This window comes from Glycine soja, chromosome 14, assembly GCF_004193775.1.
Source record: "Glycine soja cultivar W05 chromosome 14, ASM419377v2, whole genome shotgun sequence".
NCBI classification, from domain to species: domain Eukaryota; kingdom Viridiplantae; phylum Streptophyta; class Magnoliopsida; order Fabales; family Fabaceae; genus Glycine; species Glycine soja.
In genome coordinates, this window is record NC_041015.1 from 29,963,744 (window position 1) to 29,972,402 (window position 8,659).

At 33.9% G+C, this 8,659-nt stretch overlaps 1 pseudogene; it reads left to right on the forward strand.

Annotated features, from left to right (window-relative positions):
- Nucleotides 1-2,839: 2,839 nt before the first annotated feature.
- On the forward strand, nucleotides 2,840-6,017 carry LOC114383991 (annotated as a pseudogene).
- Nucleotides 6,018-8,659: the final 2,642 nt, after the last annotated feature.

The window sequence follows — 8,659 nt, forward strand, 5'->3', positions numbered from 1 at the left end:
TTTGGTACTTCAATTGGAATTCCCTTCCTATTTAATATACCCTTTCTAAGACTCTAGAGACTGTCTTGATCATCCATCTTGAATATCTTTAATTTCTTTGTCTTGAATAAAGCTTTGAGACACATGTGAACCTTTGGCATCATCAAAACATTCAGCTTGATCATTTGTCTACAGTATATGTCATCTTTTGTGAATATGTTAGAGGTATGACAGATTCATTTTATCTGTGATTCATTGTTATCTGAGGCTTTTGGATTGGAGAGGGACAGTCTTGAAGCAACAGTCTTGTTTGCCCATTGTTGATTCAATGGAGTATGTTGAGTCGAACCCTCTCTTCCAAAACCCCTATCTTCAATGGTAATACCTAGGTAGTTGAAATCAAAAGTAGAGAAAGCTTTATATATGGATGGTAAGAAAGAAGTACTGAAGGGTGAAGTAGAGACCATTGTTACTTGAAAGTGAGTAGTTAGTTGAAGCTGAAACTAGTGAGTGTGTCTGAGACATTTAGAGATAGGGATTGATCACTTTGTCACTAGTAGCAAGCAAAGCATATGGGGGAGAGAAAATGAATGAGAGAAAGCTAATGGGTGTTGGTTTAATATAGGACAAAGTGAGGTTGACTAGGTCGGAAGTGAGGTTGATTAAGTGTGTGTGTGTGTGTGTGTGTGTGGTGAGGGTGTGTGTGTGTGATTAGGGTTTGTGTGTGTGTGTGTGTGTGTGTGTGTGTGTGTGTGTGTGTGTGTATTTGTGATGAGGGTGATGAGGGTGTGTGTGTGAATAAGGTTTATGTGTGTGTGTGTGTGTGTTTGTGATGAGGGTGTGAGTGTGTGTGTGTGATGAGGGTGTGTGTGTGTGTTTGTGATGAGGGTGTGTGTGTGTGTGTGTGTGTGTGTGTATTTGTTAATTAGCTTTTCATCCTACAAGGGTTTTTCGATCAAATTGATTTCATTAGTGAAGATGGAGTTTAAGTAATTAACAAAGTAGTCAGGGGGGGTTACTTTCTGGATATATGTGGCTTTGCACAACTGTATAAGGTCCCGATTGAGTATGAAATTAATCTCTTTCCAAAAAGCATCCAAATATCTCTCTCTACCTAGTTAGCTGGACGTATAGACTAGAGTATAGAATGACTTGTTTTTATGATGCAAGCTAAGAATTTTCTAGCATGTAATTGACAAAACTCTAGCTACCACACGAGTTATGTTTTTTAGTGGACTTAGATATCTCATAATTGAAAATGACCTGTTGGTACACAATTTAAAATGTTCTAACCAACATAAACAAAACCAATTTTATTAATGATTATCCTAAAAACTAATTAGTGGGGTACTAGAACAAGTTCAGCCTAAGAAGAAAAAAAAATGGAGTACCACCAAAGGTAAACCTTAAGGCAATCCATACTACTAATTAGTTTTGTGTGTGTGTGTGTGTGTGTGTGTATGCGTGCCTGTGTTTGTGTGTGTGTCTCAGTCACCAACTTGACCATCAAGGTATAACATAGTGAAATGAAGGCATGCTAGACACACCACATGATTAATACGCCAACTATAAAAATTGAGTTTTAAGCCTGGGATCCTTGCTTTCAACCAATTCCATGAAGCCAATTTTATTTGATCAATTAAATGGTCCAAGTGAGGCAGCATACTGTTAAAAATTATATCGTTCTTGTTCTAGCACACATAGTTGAGTTTTTTTACTAAGTTGGCATGATGGTGTAAACTTAGTATTGGGGGGTGGGGTGTTATATTTATCTTCTTTCAACAATAATTGATAGCAACAATATGCAGCAACAAACCATTTTGGAAACAACAAAAACATAGCATGCAAAATAACCAATCAAGGCAGAACGAAGAAGGCAGAATAAGCAAGCAAAAACACACCAAAAACACTTTGAAGTAAGGATGTGGTGGCACTAACCTTCTAGAAGCAGTTTGTCTCCTATAGCAATTTGTTTTCAAATTTGTTTCTTTCCTCCAAGGCTAAAATACCACTCTAAGCTTAAAGGAAAAATTTACCACATACCTATAAGACCTGCAATGCTATATGGAATTGAATGCTGAACTTAAAGGGAAAAGAAGACTTAGTTGTTGTTGTCATAATGCATCACAATATAAATATTTAAAAACACCTTTAGCTACTTGATTCTACATCTTTAGGGTAGTGTAATGACCACTACAGCTAATTGCATTATTGTACCTTCCAATAATTAAAAAATGATAAGAAAAACAATCTCCATTTTAATACATCTTTACGTTAAAAAAAAACAAAACAAAAAACTCTTCTTTATTCTCAACCTCTTTCTCTTTTATTCTCAACCTCAACTTAGTGCAATCTACAAGTCTTACTCAACTAGTGTTGTTCATCACTGGGTTGTTTGGCTGTAGTGCTCCTTATCAATTAGTGGGTTGTTTGAATCTTAACCAACTTCTGTAATAACGAGTTAGAACTAACATGCAAGAAACCAGAGAAAGAAAGTGTAGCACACATTGGATACAACTCTTAAAACTTGTGAATTTTTTAGATGGAGATGGCTTAACATACTTAAAATCAAACATTCTAGCAATGCAACAATGTATTTCTTTTAATCCATTAGATACAATTAAGTTCATTGATGAAATAGATGTTATAGGGAGGCTGAGAGGTACAGGTATAGGTGGAGGAAATGATGAAAGAGAGCAAACACTGAATCAGTTGCTCTCTGAAATGAAGAAGCTTGACAAGGATGTCTCTCTTAGTGTCGTTGCCATGAGAACTCCGGGATTCAGTGGTGCAGACCTAGCAAACCTAATGAATCAAGCCGCGATTCTTGTCGGTTGAAAGGGGCAAAGATAAAATCACAATGGAAGAAGTTGATGACTCCGTAGATCGCATTGTGGCAGGCATGGAAAGAACCAAGATGATGATAAAAATAAATTTTTTATCTACTGAAAATTAACTTTAAAAGACTACTAAAAGCTATAAAAGACGGAAGAGAATAAGATAAAACTTGAGATATTTCATTCATTTGATTGATGGCAAAAGCAAAATTCTGGTGGCTTAACATGGTTCATACCAGGTGAAGATCCATCTCTCATCTCTAAGAACCAACTACTTGCTAGAATAGTTGGAGGCTTAGGGGAAAAAGTAGAAGAGGAATTCATATTTCGTGAAACTGAGATAACCACTGGAGCTGCAGTGGACTTGCAACAAATTACACAAATAGCAAGACAGATGGTAACAAAGTTTGGTATGTCAAAGATTGGACCATGGGCATTGATTGATCCTGTAGTGCAAGGTCATCATGTGGTACTAAGGATGCTGGCTAGGAACTAAATGTCAAAGAAACTAACTGAGGACATTGATAACTGTTAATACGCTTTATGTAGTGTAGTAAGTGTGGTGTGACTAGTACTTGTTGAAGTGTGTTATTAGACTTTGTATTTATGATGGGTAGATGTGTTATTAAGTTGTTTGGTAGAAGTAACTATTTGTTGTGTTCTTTACAGTGGATTCTGGATTACAATGAATCATTGAATTGGAAGGAAATTAATCTTTTTTTAATGGGGAACTTAGCTGTACTACAAGCATTATACCAAGCTGATTATCTTTGAGCTTGATAGGTTGAAAGAATCCTATAGTGTTGCAATGAGGATTTAAATGTATAATTTTTTTTGGGTTTAATTTTGTTTTGTTCTGACAGGATTTAAAGGTATAAATCCATAACCAATTTCATCCTCTAGCATTTCCTTTTGTTTGTCTGTCCAGCATTCTTGAAGGCATAAGTTCTTATAGACATCAAATTGGCTGTTAAGATAGAGGAGTGAACATGCTTAAGCATGAATAATAGGTATGATACACATCAATCATATGTCAAAACAATGGCCTTTGTCAAAATTATTTCATCACGGGGAAAAATTACTAAAAAGGAGAAAAAGACTACAAAGCACGAAGAAAGTGAACCCTCTTAAATCATTTAAGCTAGATCCGTTATGCTCTCAGTTTGATAAAAATTAGCTTAACCAAACAATAACAAACACAACAAAATCTATCCTAACAGAACCTAAGAAATCAATAACAAATGTAAGAAAAAGATAAAATAGACCAAACACACATCCAGATAGCAGCAAATCCAAATAGATGATAGGTTGGAGAAGATTCAAATGGCACAGGGAATAGATTAAACAAGAAAAAGGACCAAAGAGTTAGAACATTCTGAAAGTAACACAAAAAGAAGATACATGGTATACCTGATTAAAAACATTTCCATAACCATATAACAAAAAGAAGGTGGAAAAAACAAATTAGAGGCTAGCAATTTTTTTCCTAAATAATAATTAGAGGACCAAATAATCAATGTGGTTCTTTTTCAATTCAGTTTTTTTAAATAAATAACCATACTTTGTGCCTAAGTGATCCTAACTTAATAGATAAATACCTACAACAGGTAGTTGCTCACTCACTTGCTCCCCTAGGGATTAGAACTATTCCTCCAAGTCCCAAATGGCTATCAACTTCTCATGATGTATTGAAGCACATTTAATAGACAGCAGGTATGATTTTTGTATTGACATTGAAGTTTTCAGATTATGGTTTCTGTTGGCTTGTTTTCTGGGGGCTTCTAATCTATATTCTGCTTCCTTTCAGAAGAATGACATAATTGAAATTGAAACGATTGGTTGTAGTGAACCAGTAGGATTCATCATCACAAAAATAGATGAATTCTAGAAACTTAAGTAGGTATATCGTGGTAATGCTTTGGCTGCTTTAATTTCAAGTATTAAGCAGTTTCCCAACAACTTAAAGCCACTGAAGCTACAAATAAAGGCATTGAGCTTGTTGAGAAGTATTTTGCCTTTATATTTCGAAGAGACAGAACAATAGGTATGTGTGTGGAATACACACAAAGATATTTCCTAACTGCAATAACTTACTTTTAGAAGGATTATTTTAGCAAATTATACTTTTTGGTGTGTTTCAAAAAAATAAAGGTTATAATTTGCTAATTGCTATACTATTTCTTAAAAAAAGCAGGTATATATTAACAAATTCACACACACATATAAAAGAATACAAGAGGAACCAAGGTTACTTAGGTCAGCAGTGGTGAACTACATAAAGGAACAATGGAACTACAAGGATGAGCCAATCATGGTAGCTCTAGATTAAAAAGGGAAGGTCACAAATTACAATGCTCTTGATATGATCAACATTTGGGGTCCACAAGCATACCCCTTTTCGGCTTCAAAAAAGGAAGAGCTATGGCAAGACCATAATTTGACAATGCAACTTTTGCTAGATGGCATCAATCCTCTCCTTGCTTACTGGGTATGAGTTTGATTCATATCATATTTTCATGCAGATTTTAACAGTTTAATTTCACATAACATTACTGAATTTTACATTTTACTATGTACCAGGTTGAACAAGGCAAAAATATTTGCCTTTATGGGAGTGAAAACTTGGTTTGGATCCAACAATTCAATGATAAGACAACTGAGATCAAATGAGCAGGTCTGCAGCTGGAAACAATATATGTTGGTAATAGTCAATCAAGTGAAAATGTTAAGCAAATAATGGCAATAGGTGGTGAAAAAAGTCTCAGTGATCCACTTTCCTTCACAAATGTGCAACACTTTTGGGTTCGATTAGAGACCATGAGAATGTCTAAACTCATACTAGGAAATACACCAAGTTCTGATCATGTACTAGCTAAGTTGTCAACTTTGCTTGACATGGATGATAGAGAAGAAGGTTGGGCTGTGATTTGATGTGGGGGCTCAAGCTTAACTGATATTCTTAGGCTTCAAGGGATGCAAGTGATGGAATTCTTAAGGAAATGTTCAGAGTGGAGAGAAAATATAACCAATTTGGGATTGCAGGGTGCTCTAAGAAACTTCCTAGACCCCCATTTTGTTGAAGGGAGTTGCAGTCACTCATACTTTGTTTCCTCTAGAGAAAATGAAAGACCAAGTGAAGGAACTGTAATGTGTCAAGAGTGCAAACGACCCATGAAGAATTTTGTGGTGTACCAACCATGAATAGGACAGACGCAATAGTTGAGTTGAACTGTTTTTGTTACCATTACCACCAAGTTTGTCTTTTATTTTGAGTGTCAATCATTTAAATCCTAGTCCTAACTTAGAAAGCTTGAAGGAATTTCCTATAATCATTTAGTGATATAAAGATATAAAGAAACTTGTGTTTAGTACAGTAAAATAAACTATATTTTACTCACCTGTTTTCCCTTATACAAGTAGAATTTAAAACAGTTTTCATATTTTCATATGGACTCAAACTAAGAAGGTGGGATGACAACATTTTTTTAAAGGAAGAGGTAGAAGCCTCTTGTATAAGCAAGAAAGAAGCAACTCTTAAGAGGGAAAAAGTAAAACAATGCTCAGGCTTATTACAAATCAGAATGAATCAAAACTGCCACAGCTCTTGAACCAAATTGATTCAAAACAAAAAGGCAATATAAATTATGTCACAAGAACTAGAGATTAAGTCCAAAAAACTTGAAGATGTACAAAGGCACAGGGATGAACAGGATCAGGCATTATCGAAGAAAATTCAATTGCTCAGAATTTAAATTAGAAAGCTTATGGCAGAGGAGCATCATTTGTCTAAAATTGACCAAAAATAGAAGATGACTATGATGTTAATGCAACAGAACATCACCATAACCACTCCTTACAAGTACACTACATAGTAAATGAACCTACATCCTTCTCTTTCTATTTATGCTTTTCTTAACTAAACCCTATTAGCTTCTAGAGTTATAGAAAATTACTATCATTGTGAAAGTGTAAGTTTCTAAGTCTGGGTGATAACACATTAATGTATTCAACCAAATACATTATCAAACTCAAGCATCCCACTAAAAATATAGCGGGATTAGACACCCCAATACAAGCCAAAACACAATAACAAGTACAAACAAAACACTAAGGGAAGTTAAAATAATGGCAGCCAGAAGCAAAACTTACCAAGACAATAGACACAGCAGACACGACAAGAGGAGCAAAAAGTGCTTTGGTGCCAATGGCTGCAAGGAAAGCAACATCAGCAGACACAGTAGACACAATAGACATGAGTTTTGTCAAAACCGATGTTGACATCAACTACGTAACATCGGTTTTTTGACCTAGGTAACATCGGTTTTGTCAAAACCGATGTAAACGAGATTATGTTAACATCGGTTTTGACAAATCCGATGTTAATAAACTCGTCTTATTTACAAGTATGCCACCACATTTGTGTTAACATCGGTTTTTGTCCAAAATCGATGTTAACCGAGCGATGTTAAATGTATATTTTTTACTAGTGTCTACCTACTTCCACGCTACTAAAAATCGTAAATTTTCTGCCTTTGTTGTATTGTGAAACAACCGTGGACGCTTAGTTATTATTTAACCATGTATCATGAAACAACTAGGAATAGGAGATTTTAGCACTGTAAATAATTCTTCTATTTCTCCCATTTATCCAAATGGCAGACAACACTTAAGAAAGCTTCATGATAGTAGAAAGCTTCACGATACATTTACTCTCTATTTGTTAATGACATTCATGGATGCTTCCCAGAACAAAGGTGGAGGCAGGAGAAACCAAAAAACATGGAAACCTGATTATCTTTTTATTTTGGTATACAAAATACAATCTGGATTTCAACACTAATTAACTATTTTTTTTAATGGGAACTTAATTATCTTTTTTGTTTGTTGATTAAAATTTGATTTTTTGGCCGACGTGAGATTTATTGTACAATTGTTTTTGAAACTATTCTATACCTAAGGATTGTACTCAGACTCACAGTAGTATATACCTACAAATTTACACACACTCTAAATATCTAATCTCTAATAGTATTATAAACATTATCAAAGTGTGAAAAATCCTAAATTGATATGTTGTATTATTATTAGAGAGTTAAAAATCCTAAACCTTTAATTAAACTTCTTGTTAAGAAATTAGAACAATAACTTTAATAAGATGATTATCTTTATAATTTTATTTATTTTATGACTTGTGTTATGTTTGTTTTTAATATGATGTGTGTATGCTTTCAATGTTATTTTTGGATTATTTAAGAATACTATAATTGTAGTAATTGTTTTAATTATTTTTTTATTGATTTATTATTATTAACTTTATACATAAGTAAAGTGTGGGCCGCAGATGCACATACGGGTGTATAGGTACCCAACGGGTACGAAAATGAGAATTAAAATTACTACTCACATGAGTATGGGATTAAGTACGGTTGTTATTTTTTAAACGCGGGTATGGGGACAGATACGATAGATCCTACCTAACCCTATCCATTGTCATCCCTATGTACGTCTATCATTACTCTTAAATTTTTTTTTAATAATATGTTTTAACTATTTTTAATAACTAAATGAATTAAATGTAATTTTTATGGAATATAGAAAAATATACTTTCTTTTGGTTATTCTATAGAAAATATGCTGAGATTATATAAAAAGTATTGTGTTGGGTATCTACGAAATACCCCGATAGCACATAATACATATGGGCAATTACTTCTTGCACCTACTATGGAATGTAAAATTATATTTTAGAAAGGTATTTTTGGAATATAATTTTTACATTCTAGAAAAAAAATTTTAAATATAATTTTACATTTTAAATTTGGTGTTGTGAAAGCTTAAAAAGG